The 21,854-nt window shown below is 37.8% G+C and overlaps 1 long non-coding RNA gene across 1 annotated transcript in view; it reads right to left on the bottom strand.

Moving 5' to 3' along the window:
• LOC120505987 overlaps nt 1-20,595 on the bottom strand; it is a 38,101-nt gene extending 17,506 nt beyond the window's left edge. The window contains exons 1-2 of the long non-coding RNA XR_005628389.1: nt 15,901-20,595; nt 14,911-15,120 (exon numbers count right to left, since the gene is read on the bottom strand). This is a non-coding gene — a long non-coding RNA (uncharacterized LOC120505987). The remainder of the gene's footprint in view (nt 1-14,910; nt 15,121-15,900) is intronic.
• Between the last annotated feature and the right edge of the window lie 1,259 nt (nt 20,596-21,854).

Here is a 21,854-nt window from a genome sequence, read left to right on the forward strand (position 1 = left end):
CTTGTGCCTGCTTCTTACTTCATTCATAAAAATCCCATAGCTATAGAACTTGAAGACTCTAGGAATTTTGGTCCTTAGGTCTAAATGCTGCTTGTCAGGCCAGGTTCATCTCTTAATTTGTCTTAAAGACATAAAAATCACTCTGGAAACTATGAACAGAAAGATAAAGAAAGTAGATAATAGTAAACCCCTTTTAAACACTCTAAGGACATAGTGAAGGTGTCATAGTAATTACAAATAGTCCTCCAGGTATTTCCTAAATAAGCATTTGACATGAAAGGAGGCTGAATATGCCAAAGTTATAACTGGAGTTCATCAGGTAGCTCTTACATATGAGAAAATAAATCAGGATTTGTGAATCACAAAACTGAAGGAGAAAGAAGACTACACTAAAATTTTATTTCTCCCAAGAGAAGTAAAAACTGAAATCTTCCTCCTTCCTGTCCGAACAAAATCCTGCAATTTCAGGAATTTCCACCCTGGCTTCTTTCAGTATTGCCCACGTGCTTGTGCACTGAGTTTGTCTGGAGTGACACTGGTGTCCCCAGTGTCACTTCAAAATTCAATTGCTTTACCTGATAAAATACAAAGATTATTGGGTCAGTGTTCATCTTTTTGGGGACTCTATTCTGCACTTCAGACTATGGGAATAAGTGTAATAAAGGTTAGAAGAAATGCATTTAAACTTGATTTAGGCCTTGAGATAAACAACCTTATTTCCCATATACCTTTAAGTATCAAGGCTGCAACAGTCCTTACACTAAACCTTGCACTAACACTGTTGCTGTAGGGCTACAATTACTTTTAAAATATAAATTATGTGACCCTTCAGATTATTTTTGCTGTATCCCTGTTGCCTCAATACTCACCCTAAGAGCATTTAATCTCAAGCATTTTTCCTCAGCTGCTCCACTGAACATAAAGCATCACAGCAAGACAGGGAGGGGAAGACATTAAACACCCAGTGAAAGATTTCAGCTGACTTCAGTAAACATTAGATCAAGCAAATAACCATGCATCAACCTCCACTTCGATTAATGGGTTTCAGTGAGAACATATTTCATAAGCAAAGCCCACAGAAAAAACACATTCATCCTTGTTTCTCTGAACTTTTAGTGGAAGGAGCATGGAGTCAAAGCACCATGGCAGTGATCTTTTCTGTTGGTTACCAGCACATGACCATGAGCAAGAGAATTATTACACCAATTTCTCACGTAGGAATCACAGAAGAAGTTGGATAACTCTCTGTCCAGGGAGCATGGGCTGTCTTTATAAAACGTGGAATAGAATACAAGTGTTCTGCATCCCAGCTAGCTGTCTAAGCCAACAAATCAGTTTTACTGACACTGGAACAGCTCTCCCTTTAGCGGGTCTCAGCTGTCTGGCCTCTCTAACCTATGCTCCTTAAGCATGCAGTTTGAATAACATGTTTAAACTCTTGTGCCACGTAGTGCCCCAGGCACTTTGAACTTCAGATTTCTTTGGTATGTGTCTGTCTACCTTCCTTCATTTTTCATTTGAATAATTTTTCATTTTGTTAAACCCTTTATCACTGTGTAACAATATGGTATAGAAAACATAGTCTAAAAGATAATGCACAAAGGACAGAAGAATAAATATCAAGTGATGGCAGAATTTTCAAGACATTTTCACTTACTACTGAGACTGTAAAAAGTATCTCACCTGAAGACCTCTTGTGCCTGCTTCTTACTTCATTCATAAAAATTCCATAGCTATAGAACTTGAAGACTCTTTAGGAATTTTGGTCCTTAGGTCTAAATGCTGCTTGTCAAGCCTTAATTTGTCTTAAAGACATAAAAATCACTCTGGAAACTATGAACAGAAAGATAAAGAAAGTAGATAATAGTAAACCCCTTTTAAACACTCTAAGGACATAGTGAAGGTGTCATAGTAATTACAAATAGTCCTCCAGGTATTTCCTAAATAAGCATTTGACATGAAAGGAGGCTGAATATGCCAAAGTTATAACTGGAGTTCATCAGGTAGCTCTTACATATGAGAAAATAAATCAGGATTTGTGAATCACAGAACAGGTGTGAAGGAGAAAGAAGACTACACTAAAATTTTATTTCTCCCAAGAGAAGTAAAAACTGAAATCCTCCTCCTTCCTGTCCCAACAAAATCCTGCAATTTCAGGAACTTCCACCCTGGCTTCTTTCAGTATTGCCCACGTGCTTGTGCACTGAGTTTGTCTGGAGTGACACTGGTGTCCCCAGAGCTTGAATGTGACCCCTCAGTCACCGAGCTCCCCTCTGTGACCAGGAACACTTGTCCTGGAGCAGGGCTGGGTAAACTGAAGGAGAAAGAAGACTACACTAAAATTTTATTTCTCCCAAGAGAAGTAAAAACTGAAATCTTCCTCCTTCCTGTCCGAACAAAATCCTGCAATTTCAGGAATTTCCACCCTGGCTTCTTTCAGTATTGCCCACGTGCTTGTGCACTGAGTTTGTCTGGAGTGACACTGGTGTCCCCAGTGTCACTTCAAAATTCAATTGCTTTACCTGATAAAGCTTGAATGTGACCCCTCAGTCACCGAGCTCCCCTCTGTGACCAGGAACACTTGTCCTGGAGCAGGGCTGGGTGGTCTGTGGCTGGACACAGCCTTTCCTTGTACAACACACTCCTCCTGCTTCTGTTCCTTGCCTGTATTCCATGTTATTTTTTTAAGTCTTTGTGGGATAAGAAGGCAAATTCAAGACTGTGTTATCTAATGGAGGTTATGTCTCAAGCAAGGAGTTCCAAAAGTTGAAACAATGGCACTTTTAACTTCAAAATTCAATTGCTTTACCTGATAAAATACAAAGATTATTGGGTCAGTGTTCATCTTTTTGGGGACTCTATTCTGCACTTCAGACTATGGGAATAAGTGTAATAAAGGTTAGAAGAAATGCATTTAAACTTGATTTAGGCCTTGAGATAAACAACCTTATTTCCCATATACCTTTAAGTATCAAGGCTGCAACAGTCCTTACACTAAACCTTGCACTAACACTGTTGCTGTAGGGCTACAATTACTTTTAAAATATAAATTATGTGACCCTTCAGATTATTTTTGCTGTATCCCTGTTGCCTCAATACTCACCCTAAGAGCATTTAATCTCAAGCATTTTTCCTCAGCTGCTCCACTGAACATAAAGCATCACATCAAGACAGGGAGGGGAAGACATTAAACACCCAGTGAAAGATTTCAGCTGACTTCAGTAAACATTAGATCAAGCAAATAACCATGCATCAACCTCCACTTCGATTAATGGGTTTCAGTGAGAACATATTTCATAAGCAAAGCCCACAGAAAAAACACATTCATCCTTGTTTCTCTGAACTTTTAGTGGAAGGAGCATGGAGTCAAAGCACCATGGCAGTGATCTTTTCTGTTGGTTACCAGCACATGACCATGAGCAAGAGAATTATTACACCAATTTCTCACGTAGGAATCACAGAAGAAGTTGGATAACTCTCTGTCCAGGGAGCATGGGCTGTCTTTATAAAACGTGGAATAGAATACAAGTCTTCTGCATCCCAGCTAGCTGTCTAAGCCAACAAATCAGTTTTACTGACACTGGAACAGCTCTCCCTTTAGCGGGTCTCAGCTGTCTGGCCTCTCTAACCTATGCTCCTTAACCATGCAGTTTGAATAACATGTTTAAACTCTTGTGCCACGTAGTGCCCCAGGCACTTTGAACTTCAGATTTCTTTGGTATGTGTCTGTCTACCTTCCTTCGGATTGCACCAGTTTGAATGCCCATCTTTCTCCTCTTACTCCTGTGATCAAAAGGGAAGACTCTCAATCTCTTGGGACATTTCTCTCTCCAAAGTAGAAAGCTCAGTTAATTTGGACTAAGAACTTAGCAAACCCATGATTGGAAATAATTTGTGTTCATAGCAGTAGACTCTGCTCTCTGGATTTTACTCTTCTTCAGTAGCATTTATAAACACTACTTATAACAAAGCTCATTATTACACCTTATTTAAGAGCTGTTTAATATAGTGGCTTTCCTGCTTTGCTCTCTATGTTAAGCCCAAGAAAATAAGGAAAAAAGAGAGTCATCAATTTGATAGCTCTGCAGTAATGAATAGTTATTGCTATCTCCAGACTCTCAGGTAAATGACCCATCTAGTGATTACCACATCCCTGGAGCGATTGAACCTGCGACCCCTATGAGGTCTCTCCTCAAGGACAGCCGTTTAACTTCCAGGCAGAAGCAGTTACCTTTGTCTGATCAGCCCCTGCTCCTTCCCTTCCTCAGCATGGTATTGACCTGAAGCCTCCTTGTAAATCATGGTGATCATTCTCCACTGTTCTGAGTGCAATTCAGCAGCTGCAGAAAATGCTCCCCTCAGAGGATAACAGAAAAGCAGCTGATAACTGTCTTACTTTGCAGTGCAAAATAAGTTTAGGACAAAAGCACTAGGGAAAAAGCAGATAAATGACTGCAAATTACTCCTATACATGCTAATCAAACCAAGTTTTGCATCAACTTTACCAGTCCTGGACTGAGCAAGAATTTCTTTTCCTTCTCCACTTACTTTGCTATTTTCCCTTCCTTCTTAAGATACCAAGAAGGCTGAACTGAATTCACTCAAGCACTCTGGCAGGATCTCTCTTTGCTCTTCCCCATGAAGTATGAACTTCTAAGGAGTGAGATACCACACATGGCACAGTTTGGTGACTGCATCCCACTGCAAAGGAGTTGGTAAAAACTGCCATGGAAGGCACCAGCTACAAAGAAGGAACATGTTGGCCCAGCACCATTTACCTCCTTCCTTTCTCCCTACAAACCAGATCTGCCCATTCTGCTTCTTGTTTGAAAGTTTTTATCAGTAAAACAACTTCACTCACCTACATTTCATCTGATGCACCACAGAGACAGACACGCGGGGCAGCTCCCTCTCTGGGGCACATCCTGCAGAGCTGTGACACTTGGATGCCTTTCCCCACTTCACTGTTATGCTTTGTCACACATATTAGGGATTCATGTTAGTTCGTGGCTTCAGTTTCTACAAGAGACCTGTCTTGTTCAGCCAGGAAATAGACAGCTTATATAACAGTAATTCTCTGTTCCTCATTGCTCCATGCTCCCATAGCATCTCAGACAGCAAGTCTGCTTTTGAAATTTCTGCCTGGCAGCCTGCTCTGGTCTCCTGCAGACAACCTGGAAAATAACATTTATTTTTCCTATAATGTTCCTTTGCAATATTTCCTGCAGTTTTACAGTAGACATGATTAAAAAGTGCCATGACCAACAAGGACTTCTGTAGCGGGTGACAATTTAATGTGCAATTGTACAATAAGAGATTGTTAGGATGGCAGTTTGTTACAGCTTTGCAAGAAACAGTGTGTGACTGTGCAGTTATATTTAGAAAATGTCACTCTCAACTGTGAAACCTCCATTGCCTTGGTCAAAAGTCTCTCCAGGTGTTTCAGCATGTTTTCCTTTAAACTTAACTCACATTTCAGAGGAAATTGTGGAAGATCTATTTCTCCCTCATTTAATATCACAACTTCTTTTAAATTGTACAGGTGATTGTCTGGTATTTTTCTCTGAACTTTCCCTCTTGTGCAGAATGGTGGGCTGCAAATGGTCCATGAATTATGCACTCATCTTTCCCATGCATTCATTTTAAATGCTCTGAAAAACTGTATATTCTTTACAAAAATACATAAAATGGACATTATTTCAATCAAAATAATAAAAATCATGCCTGGTATAATAATGATGTCTAGAATTATCTCTAAGAATTATTACGTCTATTTTGAATATACTACAGTGCTTTTTCCTTGGGTACATGGAAGGAGCTTCACTAGAATATCTGCAGGATTTGCTACAGATTTCTCTTTCTAATCTCAATTATCATTCACGTTTTTAATTCCAGGTTGTAGCTACAAAAATCTTGGAATTCACTGGAAAAATGGCATACCCCAGAGATTACATCAGTTTCCACGGATTAATTTGTGGGCTCCCAGCCTTTATGATTTTGTGATTATCTGCATTTCTGAGCTATTGAGTTCAGTGGACTACGTCCAGTTCTCAGTAGCCTACACTGGAAATATCAAAGATATTGTCATCAAGAGCATTTTTATTCTAAATTCTGTACAAAACTGAGGGTTTTGAGGTGGGTGGGGGATTTTTTTTGGTTTTTGTTGACTTTTTTTAAATGAAAGCCACAAGCCAATGAAATCTCTTCACATTCTTCATCAGAATTTCCAAAGTGTGCTATGAAAACTTTACTAAAGCAAATAGGTATACCTATTCCTGAAAAACATTTCTAGGTTCAATAGTCGACATATTCCATAAAACAACCCCAAAACTAAAAATCCAAACAAACAAACAAGAACAAACAGAAAATGCCTAAAATTGACATATTCCATAAAACAACCCCAAAACAAAAAATCCAAACAAACAAGAACAAACAGAAAATGCCTAAAATGAACAAAACAACCCCACCATCAGCAGAGGTTCCACCATACATAACTTGCTGCATTTTGTACCACTGTAGCCTTACATCTCAAATTTCAGCTGTGCACTGGTGCTTTAAGCCAAGAAATCAAACTGACTGTACAGCTTTGCAGCTTTAATGGCTTGTTTGACTATATGTATGTCCTATTCAGTCTTGAAGAGCATGAGAGAACTACATTTAAGACTTCTTAGAATCAAGCTGAGCCAGCAGAGCCACAGCTCACGAGACCTTTGCTGCTTCCCTGATGTTACCAGCAAAACCAGCTCAGCCCTCTGAATTATGTGTTCCCCAAATACTTTATTCTTTCAAAATGACTGTACCCTACATTAAATGCAAGAGTAGGTGTTAAGTTTTGTCATACAATTTAAAACCATACTATTGCAATTTATTTAACAGAGCTGACTAAGCTTCCTGTGGGAAATGGTGCCAAGCTCGGTTCTGCTTGGTGGGTAGGGGTAGGAGCATTTCTGGCCTTGATACTGAAGCATCACCTAGAAGCTTCCCTAATTCCCAAGATTATGCTGTACTTTAAAAAAAAAAGTAGCCATGTTGTACTGTAAGTCATTAATTTTTTACTTTTAACTCTGTTTCTGAAGCATAGTGGCTTCATAAGAAATTCTATTTGTAATGGCTGAAACAATATTTTACCATTTGAAGTTAGTAAAATCAATTTGAGTTTTCTTATATTATTCTGTTTTTGTTAGAGATAATTTTATTCTTAAAGCATCATCAGTAGAACATCCAGTTTACATGAGTGATGGTAAAATGAAAGTATCTAATTTTGCAAACCAACAGTCTTGAAATAGTGTCCTTAGTGCAGCAATAGCAAATACAGACCTAACAGAGACATACACAGCTAACAGAAACCCTAAGTTCTGGTAAATAATAAGACCATTATTTCTCATTGTTGGCCTTATATCTGCAGCCACATGAAGAGTGAATTGTTGATAATTTCCAGTGTAAGCCTTGGCACTTGAATTCTTCCAGCTACTGTTCTTCTTATACTGAACTGTTCAATAACTACTAAGAAGAGAAATGAATATTGGAAATATTTCCTTGTGCATGTTTATTCCAGTTACCCAACATTTTTATGCAGTTTCATTATGTTTAGCATAAGCTGGCTGGTTTGATATCTCTGGGTCACTATATACTGCTCTTTTTTCATCTCAGCCTTAGGTCCTACAGTTTATTAACAACTGCTGTTAGATTAAAAATATTGAAGATGGACAAAAGTTGAGTGTTTAAGCAATAAACTATGTGTTGGTAACAGGAGGTTTGGGAGAAACTCAGATTTTTTTTTTAAATTATCTGGGAGTCTGGGGCCAAATGAGAGCAACACAAGGCAACGGTGATTTTTGTGTTTATGGGCATGTGTTTGAGCCCTCTGCTCTAATAGTGTTTCTTGAGTTGCGCTTAAGGTAGGCACTGTCACACACAAAAAACTTGTGAGTGTTGTGTGTGAGAGTCATGAAGACCTGTGTTTTGGGCACAGGAAATCATAGAAACCATGCAGGACATATTAAGCCACTAGTTTCAACTGGATCCATTTAGATACATGGATTCCCTAGGCACTCAGCATGAGTACATCAACCATGTCTGCACTACTACAACAGCAAGTCTTACACAAACAGTCCTGGGTTTACGTTATGCTCAAGAATGTACTTTTCAAAGCAAATCTCACTGTCCCCATTCATCTGATTTGGTTCACATTGTGGACCAGGTTTGATGTGAGTTTTCTCAATTAGTTTAAGGTGCAACTAAATTGGAAGGGCACATCCACCACGAATGGGCAATTAGTTCACAGAATGAGATCTTAACTACAGTGATGTAAAGCCACCCATCACCCCTTCAAAACCCACAGAGTGGGTACCTGCAGCCTGTTTGCTCCTGCAGATCCACATCCACTGCTCCACACTACTTGCTAGTGAAGACACAGCCTACGGAACTGTACAGCTTGTGGAAGAGCAGATTGTATTTTACGGCTCCTCATGGTGGAAGCTGGTTCTTGGACTTGTACTCACTGTGCCCAGAACTATAAGACTTCAGTGTAGATCCTAAGATCCAATACTGCAATGGTTATAAAACCCAGCAATATGAAAGAAAGATAATAGGCTGCAAATATGGAATCAAAGTAAATTCTAGATCTCCAGCAAAAGGGAAACTGAAGCTGCCAGACAGCATCAAACTAGGAGAAAGGTCCTTCCTATTCAGTGCTGTAAGGAAGAGTAATTGAATCAGAAGGTTAGCCTCATTCCTTTCTATCCCCACTCTCAGAAAAGAAGGAACAATTCTTACTTTTTAGGTCAGCATAGTCTACAAGACTTGGTAAGTACTTCCTTGCGCCTAAGGCTTGCCCTCCCAAAAGACATTATATAAATCATACACACACACACATATATATATATATATATATATATATATATATATATATAAAAATTTTATACTTTGCTGAGCACTTTCAGAGATAATATCATCAGCTGGACTGAGCAGGGAATGTATTTTCAGTGAAAATACACTGGAGCACCATTTCATGTTTTCGCAAAAAGTAACATCTTCCATATATACCAATGCACTGCAACAAGAATTCCAAATTTCTGGTTTGTCTGGTTCTAGCAGAGTCTTTAGAAATAATTTTTTTCCAGCTGAGATATCTAACTCTTCACATATGACCTCAAATTCAGCCACTTTCCACCTCCCGGGCTAAACTGTGGCTATTTTGTCATGACAAATCTGCTGAGTGGGACTGCATCTGCAATAATCGCTTTTAGCAAGAAATCAGATAAAAAAGCTAATCAGGGAAAGACATTTGTGTGCATTTGAATATTTTTCAATTCATATGAAACAAAATGAAAATGTAGAATATATCAAACTCATTTCACCTTTTAGGAGTGAGTAGAAAGACTCATTTTAAAGAAAACTTTTTACTATTTGATAAAGACAGTCAAAATTGGGCATGCTAATGGTATAGCGCTTGGAAAAAGCTATGTATTATTTTAAGGCTAATTTGTTAAATTGCCATCATTAAGGACTTGATAATGGCTAAGTCTAATGCAGCTGCTCAGGTGCATAAGGGTAGTATGATGGCTGCTTTTTGTTCTTTTCCAGAAAATGCTGTAGCTTTGCTTGAGCACGGGTGACAGAACGGGCTGATTGTTACTACAGCCTAACCTAACCTGGGGAACAGAATTTAGCTCTTAGGAATCATGCAGTTGGGGAATTAGTCTGAAATCAGATAAATTAGAATTAGCAACAGTATTACCCAAAGAAATCTCTCTAGGATCCAGATTGAGATAATTAATAACATATTGTTACTTGATACTTAAACCATACCTGGACCAAACTCGAAGAAAAGCGGGAGGCAAATGTAGAGCTTGACTCCAGAGCCAGAGGACCAAGTTACACTGAGCAGTTTGGCTTCACTGAGCTCACTGAGGACCACCAAGTTTACATTCTCCCAGCTTTAGGCTTTCAAGGGGCACTTGGAGCAGGAGAGTGGCCTTGCCTTGTGGGCAGTAAAGGCAGAGAGCTTTCACAGGTGATGCAAGTCTTAGGTGGGAATCAAACCTATGGAAGAACTAATCCCTCTCTTATTTCTATAGAGAGTCATAACTGATTGATATTAAATAGGTTGAATGTAGATTTGGGACTCTGCAAGTTCATATGAACAAAGTTTTGGGTCCATTATTCTTGTCTTGATCAAATTTTAAAACATGAAGAATTTTTACAAGTAATTTCCATGGATTGGTTTCACTCTATGTAGCTGGTGGAAATAGAAATGCTATTTTATTATGCAAATATGTAAACCCCTGCTAGATTTCCATTTTTTCTCTGTTCCCTGACTCTACTAATATTTAGGTTTCCTGGTGTCCAGATAATGCATATCCAACAAAACTCTTGGAAGGAAGTCATTATTTCCCAAAGAATGAAAGGATAAAATAAGCAAAAAATGAATTATCTTTGAATGGAATTTAAGTGGGAAAGAACAGAGCACATTTCATCTTGGCATTTTTGATTCTACAGTCACATCAACAAGGAGAAGATATATTTATTTTATTGACCAACATTTCTGGAAAGAACATCAAGTTCCTTTGCCTTTAAAAACTTCATAATGCAAATTGAAAGGGTGTAATTTCTTATGTTTTTAATATAATATTTAATCTGCACTTAATTACAAAAGGATAGCATGTAATCTACTTAATGAGATGGAGTTAAAAATAGCAAAAATTGGTACTATAATATATAATGAATTTTGACAGCTGCTTATATTTAGGGAAATAATAAATTCTATCCAAGAAGTTGAAGAATTGAAAGAGGAAGAAAATTCTCATTGTATGTCTGAAGTCTGAAGGGCTATTCACCAGGGCACTAACAATCTTCAGAGCCAAAGCACATGATCTCATTAAAGCATAGAATTAAAGCATAGAATACTTCATGCATATTAAAACATTAAGGTCTGGCTCATTGCTTAGCTGTGCTGCAGAAGTGCAAAACCTCACTCAGTTCTACTGCTACTTTTTTGTCCAGCTCTACCAAAGTGCTGCCCTAAGAACTTCTGTACTGTGTATTTTCTTTCTCATACTGGTGAAATCAATCCACATCTGGTTCTGAGAATGCACTTATTCTTCACCAAAGGATTTATTCTGTGATCAGTTCACAAAATAGCATGTATTATGAAGCTTTATGCATATTAAAAATGATGCACTGCAGGTTTTCACATCCTGAGGTTGTGCAAGCATACCTCTCACATAATCCATAATCACCATACATAAATATTCTTTGCATCAAAAGTTATCTACTCTGTACCATATCTACAGTCAGTAAAGCTGTAAAAGAAAGCAGGTTTTCACATCCTGAGGTGCAACCATACCTCTCATTTACATAATCACCATACATAAATATTATTTGCATCAAAAGTTATCTACTCTGTACCATATCTACAGTCAGTAAAGCTGACTGTAAAAAAAATGTCTTTAGCTAAATTAATCTCTTATAGAAAAAAAGTTATCATATCCCCTCAAAAAATTGAAAGAAATTAAGCATAAAAATTGAGGCAAATTGGTAAAAAGATCTTCCCTGTTAAATATACAGTACTTAGTGCAATTAAATGCTATTTAAAGAATAAGCAGCTCTAAAGACATTTACTTTCTTTTTCACCCAATTATGTTAAAATATAATTTGATCACCATCCACTCTCAGGTAAGTTTTTACTCTGAAGGGCTACAGTCTTACACAGCAATCCATAATCAATGCAACAGCTGCAAGCTCCAGATTTAAGGCTGGAAGTAAGGTTCACCTCTTAAAAATAGCGAATAATTAATCATTGCAAATAAGGCCTGTGGTAGCTTCTCTTGCATTTGAGCTCTCAAATTAAGATGAAATATCTTTTGGGTCTTTTACTGAAGTCATCAAGGCTTCTCCAGTATTCTGAAGGATGTCCCTAGGAGGTGATGCTCCAAAGACAGATATTGAGCTCCTGATGACCCCAGGCACAAAACAGTTTTATCAATTAGCATGAAAACTCAGAGAAACTTTCAAGCCAGCACAACTCTACTGGAGCTTTCAAAAACAAATGGACTGTATGGTATAAAACTACCAATATAAAACAAATATCCTGAAGTACTTCCTCACCTGTATCCTTAAACCAGTCCTAATGACAGACTTAATTTTACTTTTGTACTGAGGAAAAGTTTTTATTCAGAAAGCAGAAACATACCTTCTCACCTTTCCATTAAAAACAATCAGTATTGTTGATGCCTTCTCAAGTGATTTAATCCCTGTCTGTGCTCTTATATCTCTTTAACAATTTGAATGATTTCTCATTTGTGTGCACTATTACCAAAGCAAGCAATTATTGGGGGGGTGGGAGAGAAAAGATAAATAACCTTTTAAACTAATGGGATGGAAAAAGCATAACATAAGAAAGGTCTTTTCTCATTTGTGTACACTATTATCGAAGCAAGCAATTTTTGGGGGGGAGGGAGAAAAAGATAAATAACCTTTTAGACTAATGGGATGGAAAAAGCATAACATAAGAAAGCAAGAAGAGGCAGACTTGCTTGGTCTCAGAGCAGTTGCCATGGCACTGCATCTGACTTCTTGTCTACAACAGCTGCAGATTTGCTCACTCTCTGGAAGGCAGCAGCAGCCACAGGAGTTGGTTTTCATCCTCTCTGGGAGAGGAAATTTATTTTCCCCTCACCTCTTAGGAACTAAAATTCAACCTTGCTCACAGTACCAAGAAATACTGAGCTGACCATGCATTTCACATAGAGCAGGAGTCAGCCTACATCACTCCCCACACTGTCTCCTCTCATTTTCAGCCTCTCACCTTCATCACTGAACCTGTTCCAGTCAACCTCTCTCCAAAACTTTTTCAGTGTTTTGTACAGCAAAGTAATTCATGTTGTTCTACTACTTCTAATCCTTTTCAATCTACTACATATTTTTCCTTTCCTTCACTGAAATTTGACATATCTGAGTGACCAGGATGACAAAGTCCAAATCTTATCTTCATAATAACTTTTTAATATTTTCAATGACTGCACTTATCAGTCTATATAACATCAAAGGAGAAAGGAGAAGCAATAACTACTTCTCCTCCTAAAACTTAACCCGATTGAATAAGGTGATAAAAAGACAGATTTCCTTTTTCTGCTACCTCTTTTGGTGCACTTTCTCTCTTTCACCTAAATGACATCACCTATTCTCAGTATTTCCAAAAGTAATTTCTGCCTTTGAGTGATCTAAATATCTCCTGGCTGTACTCCAAGCTCCCATTTATAGCACCAGAACTGAAGGAGTGCCTTGTCACCTCCAGCTAACTAACAAAAAGAAAGTTTCAAGTTTGTCAGATCCCTTTTCCCTCATTCAAACTTGTCCTTCACCTTCCATCATTAGAACACTCAATTGATTTCTCCTTTAGCAAAGCTGTTTCTAAATCCTATCTGCCTTCTTTTCATGTTGTTCTATAAACCCGTTTTTTAAAAAAACCTTTAACCTCTGTTTTCCTCTCTCTCTCTGATCCTGAGACCATAGTAGATGCTTTTGACAGTACCCCTTTTCCTGCTTGTCACCCTAAGTTCTTCCTAAGGTGTTTTGGGAATCCAGCTGCTGACCACCCCACCCTTGACAGCTGCTTTTATAATTCCTTTACCTTTGACATTTAGGCTTTTCATTTTCAGATTCAAAAGTCTCTGCCTCTTATGGGAACTGATATCTCAGATTAGCCTGTGGTGCCCTCTGAGCTGTCCTCTCTCAATGTTCCAGGTTTCTGAGTCCTTTTCATAGTGTTCTCTGACAACACTCTGTGCAATCAATGGAAGCAATACAGCTTCCCTGGCATAGCTGTAAACATCATTGCTTAATAATGCTTTTTATTTTTGGTAACAAGAAGAGGAAGCAGAAATGCTGTCTTGAGTCAGGTCCCAAAACAAGGGTTTTGCCCTCAGAAGTCCCTCTACATTCCAGCTAAACACAGAACTATAACAAACATGCTGTTCTGTACTGCTTTTATTCCACTTAGGAAATATAGTCTCAGAAATTTTCAAGCCACTTGGCAACCTTGGCACTTCAGAGCCTGAGCAACAAGGAGCAAACAGAAAGTACAATTAAGATTTGTTCCTCAATTCTTTGTGCCTTCTGCCTTTCCTTTGCAGAGGCTCCCTCATCAGGAGCCTAAACTTCCATCCCTGCAACTATCTGGGACTGCTTAGGACAATGACATTATTTATGTGTTGGTCACAGTTTCACTGTTTGTAGCTATACCCTTTGCTTCCTTTCAGTACAGCAGATGATAATAATCACCAGCTTTAAAACCAGTAACAAATGCCTGCAGCAAAGGAAAACACCAACTGCAGTGAGTTGGCAATCCAGAGGTCAAAGTTCCAAATCTGTTCAAGCCAATCTGCTGTGTGACCTGCTGTCAGATTATACATGCAACTAATTTCTGCATAAGCAACAAAAATACCTGAGCTCAAGCAGGCTACAAGGCTCGTCTCCATGTCTAACCAAAATCCAGATCTGCAGCCATGTATCTTCACTTTGCACAAATTTTCCTTCTTATCCTTTTCAGTGAATTTGATTTAATGATATCAGGGCACTTCTTGCGTTTACTTTCCAAGATTGCTCAAACAATTGAGTTTTCCTGATATAAATAGCTGTGGATAAGGAATTAATATCAAGGTCTTAAGCCTAAGCATTTGTGGCAACCTAACATATGAATCAATGCAGAAATGATATGCACTGTCATTCAGTAAATGGAGAGAATGATATATAATTGAGTACCTCTAAGTAACACAGCTTGGAAATTAAAAACTAGCAGAGTTGTCTACAGTGTATAAAGGGGAAGGCAGGGCATGAAAAGGTGAAATGGAAAAACACGCATGAAATCTAAATTATTAAAGAAGGTTAATGAGAAATATGATACTTTACCTTTTAAAATCTTGGGCTGGTAATAAGCTGTCTCTCATTAGTTTTGAGTGTAAATTTAAACATTTAGGTTAAGAGTGATCTTTCTCTCCTTCGTTTCCTTCCTTTGTCTTCACTATTCCAGTTCTCAGTGAAAGAGACAGTTCTTCATGGTTATCACACACATTCCTCTAATAGAGCTGTACCTTTCCAAATTACACAGATTTCATTCTCCTGTGGTTAGTTTTATATCGTGTTACTGAATTAATTTTACCAGAACAGGGATTTCCATAATTTGTTTTATAAATAATTATGCTTTTTAATTAAAAAAGTGTATTATAGAAACATACAGTTAGCTGTATTCCACAGAGCTGGACAAGTTTCAAAACAGCTTAATACAAATGGCAATAACTGCAACTATAGACAAAAAAAGAGTAATCACATTCAGCATTTATGCAAAGTACATTAGTAAAAAATAAAATAAACTAAAATTTTACTAAAATATAAACCATATATGATCCATAGAATGCTGAATTTAATGTCCTTATTACTATTAAATTATTTGCTTCTCGTTGTACCATCTTGCAAAAATAGCCAGTTAGTGGCAACATGTTAGAATTCAAATTATATTTTTTTTAAAATAAATATACTCAGAAATTTAGTTCTGCAAGAACATTGGTGAAAATATGATTACTAGGAGAACACTAGGAGGAAAGGTGTCTTTTCCAAGCAGCATTTTTTTAACATCACAATCCCATTTTTACTTAAAAGTTAAACCTCTGTATAGGATTTAGTAACTTTTCCCCATTTCAGTTTAAATTTCTCTGTTACATAAGAGAAGACAAGTGGAAGACAGTACTGACACAGCACAGACCTACTTCAACAGCTAATTATTCATTTTAGAGCACAAGTGCTCTGCTTCCAAGAGATGGTAAAAGCCTGTGCTGGAAAAAATTCATAGAAGAGAAAAATCAACACAATTATTTTTACAAGCAATAATGTTGCTCTACTTACCTGACCTTGCAGCCAACTTCCAAACTCATCCATGTATCTATTTTTAACTTCTGAAACTCCTTGGGAAACAGGGGTTTGCTTTGTGCTTATATCTGGTTTTATTTTGTCAATCACAAAGCATTTGATGGGAGAAATAATTATAATTTCCACTTTAGTAAGACTGCAGAATCATAGAATGGTTTAGGTTTAAAGGCACTTTAAAGACCATCTAGTCCAACCTCCCTGCAAAGAGCAGGGATACCTTCAGCCAGATGGGGTTACATACACACAGTCCCATCCAGTTTTGTTTTGTTTTGTTTTGTTTTTTGCTTGCAGAGGTGAGGGCAGCCCTGAAACACTGCTGGGGTGTGGGAGCAGGTACCCCTGTGAGCACAGCCACAAAAATCAGCCCTTTCCTGCACTGCCTGTGAACAACTTTATTCCTATAATCTGGATTAAGTGAGGTGGTTCTCACATTCCAAGTTAAACACACCTAAATTCTTACACAGACCAACAAAATATTTAACTTCTTACAAGTTCTACTGCCAAAACACCCTTATTATAGAATCACATCTTCAATCTTCAGCTGAAGAAAGATGCACTGATTTACCAGGTAAGATATGAATACACTCTCCCAAGAGATTTATTTAAAACTTTGACCTATCTTTTCTGTGACTCTCTCAGAACAAAAGACCTGAGAACACTTCTCCTCCTTAAGAAGCTCTATTTTAGCAGAGTACAGCTCAGTTTGAGGGAGGCCAGCAATGGACTGCTTCATGCTTTTCTCCTCTTGCTGTGGGGTTCACATTGAGTTCAGGAAGTTAAAAAAACCCCATTTTTTAGAATACCTACTTTAAATACTACTTCTTTAATAAATCAAAGTTAGTAATCTCATAGGATTAACATTCTTAGGGTTTCACCTGGAACAGAATTGTTAATTACAAGCTAATATATTTTGATAAAATAATTTACATTGCCCTGATTTAAATCCTAGAAATGTAAAGATACATCTTTTAATGGCCCTACAACCAAGTAAATTGAGCACACTGCCCAGCTTGTTTGGCAGCTGCTAGTCACAGAGAACACACAGTGGCCCACCAGCTCTCCAAAGCAGCCCAGGACCTGCAAACTATTTCATTTGCTCAGTGATAAGGCAAAAGAGGAAGGCAGGCAAGTACACTCTATGAAATTATCAGACAGGGAAAGGTGTGGTAGGGCATAAATCCCTAAGAGAGTTGCTGCTCTAAAGCACAAGAAATAACTTGCTATTTTCACAGTCACAGCTATAATTTTATTCATTGTACTTAACAAAATAATGCAATAAAAATACCTTTAAAATGGATGCACTCCTGAAGGAATTAAAGCATTTTCATCATTAGCAAATTTGTTTTAGAGAATTTTACATTTACGTCTCTTTCCAGTAATGTCAGCTTGCACTAGAGTGAAATCAAAAATCCATCATGAAAACATACTTTGAAGAACTTGGTCCTAATCTTCAAGCCTCAGGGTTGGATTTTTTGTTCATTCACTCTCTAGGCAACAGACAAAGCAGAAGAAACTTCATATTCTTCTAAGTATGTGTTCTTTCTCACAGCATTCATTTTCACCACTTTAGCCCCAGCAGGCCACTGAAACTTTGCTGTGTCTGAGTTTACTGTACTAGATGAAAATACATTTACATAGAGAATTCCCCATCATGAACAAATCAGCTGTAGAAGGGAGGGAAAACCATCCTTTGATTTCCATCATCTAGAACTTCTGAAATGCCCCACAGCTGGTTAAATCCAACCAACTGCACAAGGGCTGGCAGCAGCCTGAATCATTATTTGAGAATCTCTGCATCAGGTGTGGGACTCCAGCACCCCTTCCACTTCCAAGAGTAAATAAATAGCATTTTATTATCTTTATTGTTAGCTGTGTGTATATTCTACATTTAGAACAACTGATCCAGCTATTGTTATGAGGTTACACACAGAATTGGCCATATTCTCACATATACTACAAGTTAGAACTTATAGCCAGAATACCATCTTTAGAAGGTAAAAAACCCTACTGCCAACCCACAAAAAATTCTCTGATTGAAGGAATTTTCAAATCTACAGGCATGCCTGTTTGAACCAATAGCTTAAAAACTCCTTGTGCAGAACAGAATTGATTGATATTTTACAGTACTGCCTTCTGTCAAGGAAGCATCTAATGGGAACAAGTTACTATATGGACTCTAATAGAGCTTGCCACATTTTTACTAGTGTTTTCAATGTCCACACAAGAAATTGCCCATTAAATTTATAGACCAATTTTATGCTAATTATACTCATTACACTCTGTGAGAAAACTAGGTAATTGGGTTGTTGTACTTCTATCTTTAGAAATAAATTAGAATTCCTGCTTAGTTAGAATAATTTAAAATGTCTGACTGTGCCTGTTCAAAGCATCCATTAACAAATGCTGGCTTCTACTCGACTTCCCACTGCATTAAACAGGCCATTTCTACACACAAGACAAAGCAGCTAATCAACTGGAAGTTGAAAATAAATATGCAGGGAGCAGGCAGACAAACCGCAGCGTTAAAACGCATTTGCCTTATGCCAAGATTCATTTGTAAATTCATCAAGTGTTATACTAACTAAGTCATGTTGATGTGTTTTCAAGATGGTTAACTGCTTGAAAACAACAATATTTACAGTGCAGTTCAATGGAGTTATTCAGCAATACTCAAAAGCAGAGACTCAATGTAGGGGCACAGAACCATTTGTACTGCTGCAGCACTCAGGGGCTCTGGTGAAAAGTGCCCCTGCCCATGGCAGGGGGGTTGGAACTAGATGAGCTTTAAGGTCCCTTCCAACCCAAGCCATTCTGTGATCTAACTCTCAGATCCTTTTTACAGCTGAGGGGCTCTGATTTCAATTCTCAAGACTTCTAAAATTATACACAGTCTCTATGTGACTATTCAGAGATCTAGGAGAGCCAGTATAACAAAGCCAAGCAGTCCAGCAGAAAATGCCAGAAAAGAATGCAGGGACTGAGTAATTTTATATTTGTGAAGATTTACTAACTCTTTGCAGGGAAACACTTCCCTGCACTTTGGAAGCCTTTGTGTTCATAAGCCTGAATTCTTTCCCAAAGCAGAACAACTGAGTCTGCTCCAAACATAGGCTAATAAATAATCATACTATTATAGTCTCACTCTTGTTGACAATTTGTAGTTATGCTAGTGATTTTTTTCATTTGGTTGTAGTTTTTACTGCTTGTAAACTATTCTTCTATCTTAACGTTGGTGAGGTGTTTTTTCAAGCGAGCCTTAAGTTTCTTGCTATTATCTTAATGCCATATCTTTGGGATAGAATTTAATTTAAAACTCCGTGTTTAGCTATCTTCTAAGGGATAATAATTTTTTAGGTACAAAAAAAAAAACCAGCCACCACACTGTAAACCAACCTGAATAAAGATGCAATCACCCAATCCATTCAGCGCTCAAAGTTTCACTTTCCATACAATGAAGATTCAGTGAGTCAGGAGGGAAAAAGAACACACACAGCAAAAATAAACAAAAGAAAATTGTACACAACTACTTGCAAAACTCACATATAAATAAAAGAACAGATGTTTTCATTTGTTTTGTGAAAGGTGGTAATTGAAGATCAGTCATCCATGCATCAAACAAGTGCTCTACGTCTGTTGACTCAACAGTGCTGTGACAGCACCGCAGCTCCTCCTGAGAACGCCTTCGAAGCTGAATCCTGGAGGCAAAATCATCTGAGGAATGCTTTGTTTGAGATATGATTAACAAAATCTCCTGGCAGTAGCTCCAGATCAGCTATTCTTTTAGCATTTCAGAAACAATTATAGGTAAGAAAAAAATCACAGACAAAAAGTCAGGCCTGGACAAGATACTATGCAAATCTCTGTTAAGTGGATACTGAGTTCTGACTGGCTTATATTTTGAACTTAGCTACCTATGAAGTTCAGCATTAGTTTACCAAGTAAAACTTACTATAGCTGCTGCCTCAGAACTGCAATATTACTCTAAGATTGGGCAGCCTGCTTTTGAGTCAGAAAAGAAATTGACTGGGAATACAATCACCAAATCTGAAGTGGTACTTGACGGAAATTACATTTTTAATTACAGAAGTGAAAGCAACTGACATTAGGAAATAACATGAAGAATTCTGAAACAAATGAAAGTTCTGTATCAAATTAAAGCAATCAATAGACCTAGAACTGGAATAAAGCAACACTGTTCACTGCTTCAAAATAAGGCTCCAAACAGGAACACTTTTTCTGTGGTATTTGTCTCTTCCTTTATCAACGTACCTTGTACCCCAAGATACAGCTCCAAACAATGGGGGAAAGCTACACAGAGTACAAGGTGGCAAAAAATCCTGGACATCAGCTGCTATGATAGAAATACATGAGCAATATGTGTGAACAAAACATCCAGTACTGAGAGGGTGTTTGCTTAAAATCTGCTGAGATTGTCTGAAAATGAAGATAGCTATCTGCCACGTGAAATAGTAATCAGGCAGTTATCAAGAGACCTCAAATGGGAAAGAAAAATCAGCTAAAAAAATTAAATATAAAAAGCACTAACATTTTTAACAAGGAGAAAAAAAACAGTGAAAACTTGGTCTGATACAAAGAAGGTGCCCTTGGCACCTCAAGCTCTGTGGAGGCCTGAGGGAACACCCTCCCCTGGCAGTGGGCTGAGAACACAGGGCTCAATCCTGGGGTGTCACCTTTGGGGTCCTGCCCCAACAGCTGGGTGGATTAGCAGGTGATGGGAACAGCCCAGGTGAGAATGCAGCCACAGCATCCACATCTCCTCAGGTGATGGATGCACACAGGAACATATTCTGAGAAGGGTGGGCTCATAGCACTAAAACCTACTGTTAAAGGGACAGAGGTGAGCATTTACCTGCAAATTTGAGGGTGGAAGCTGTGGGGGTTGCTGTAGGAGTGTGTTTAGGTATGTGAAGGTGTTTACTAAGGTTTTGTAAGGGTCTAGTAATCATTTATCTGTTATATTGCTGCTATTAATCCTGCATGTATAGTTAACAGTTAATTACATGCTATCAGTAAATCAACAAATCACTTCAATTTTAACTTGATTTAAGTAAGGCATGAGCTGTTTTTCCCTTACAAGCAGCAAATGCATTCCTTTGGTGTCTTCTGCTTCACTCTTATATGTAGCCTTCAACTAAACTTACCTATCTCAGGTTTTCATTTTTCTTTTTCTTTTCTTTCACCTGACAGCACCCAAGATATTAAGGAAATCACACTTGCTTCAGTACTCAGACTGATTCCAACCAAAGGACTACAATAATTGCACTTCTCCAAAGTAATGGCTCCAAAACCTGGGCAAAAATGGACACATCTTTGAAAAGTGCATATTAAATATTTGGGTTAGACAAATGAAAACTTGAGAGGTTTAACACACATGCTAGCCTTCTAAAAAGCAGCTTCTTAAACAAGATGCTCTAATGAATTTAATCCCTGAGATCAGGTTCTTGCTTCAGAAAATTCCAATTAAACACCATATGAAAGCTTGGTGTGTTTCTCCCCCTGCAACTGAAAGCTCAGTGTTAGCTCCTAGATTTTCCAGAAAACATTAAAAGAGTGTCATTCATATTTTTCTTTTTTGAACAGTGTAAAGAAATACAGCAAAATTTAATTTTGCATGGTTCGCTTTTGTACTTCCGCTGATGACATTTTTATAAATTAGAGGTAATGAAGAATCCTATCTCATGTTTTAACTTCACAAATTCTTAGTCTTGAAAGTACAGTATCTCATTCCTTTATACTAAACAGACTTGAATAAAACTATACATTGACAGATCTTGCAACCAAAGACCAGACCAAGCATACTTACTGATCTGTGACTCAAACTCTAAAATAAAAATACTCACGTTCATTAAGTGCAACCATGCTTCTTCTCAGCTTAATTTTATTTTATTTATGGGCTGCTAGCTTTTAAT

This window comes from Passer montanus, unplaced genomic scaffold (assembly GCF_014805655.1).
Source record: "Passer montanus isolate IOZ18808 unplaced genomic scaffold, ASM1480565v1 scaffold37, whole genome shotgun sequence".
Lineage (NCBI taxonomy): Eukaryota > Metazoa > Chordata > Aves > Passeriformes > Passeridae > Passer > Passer montanus.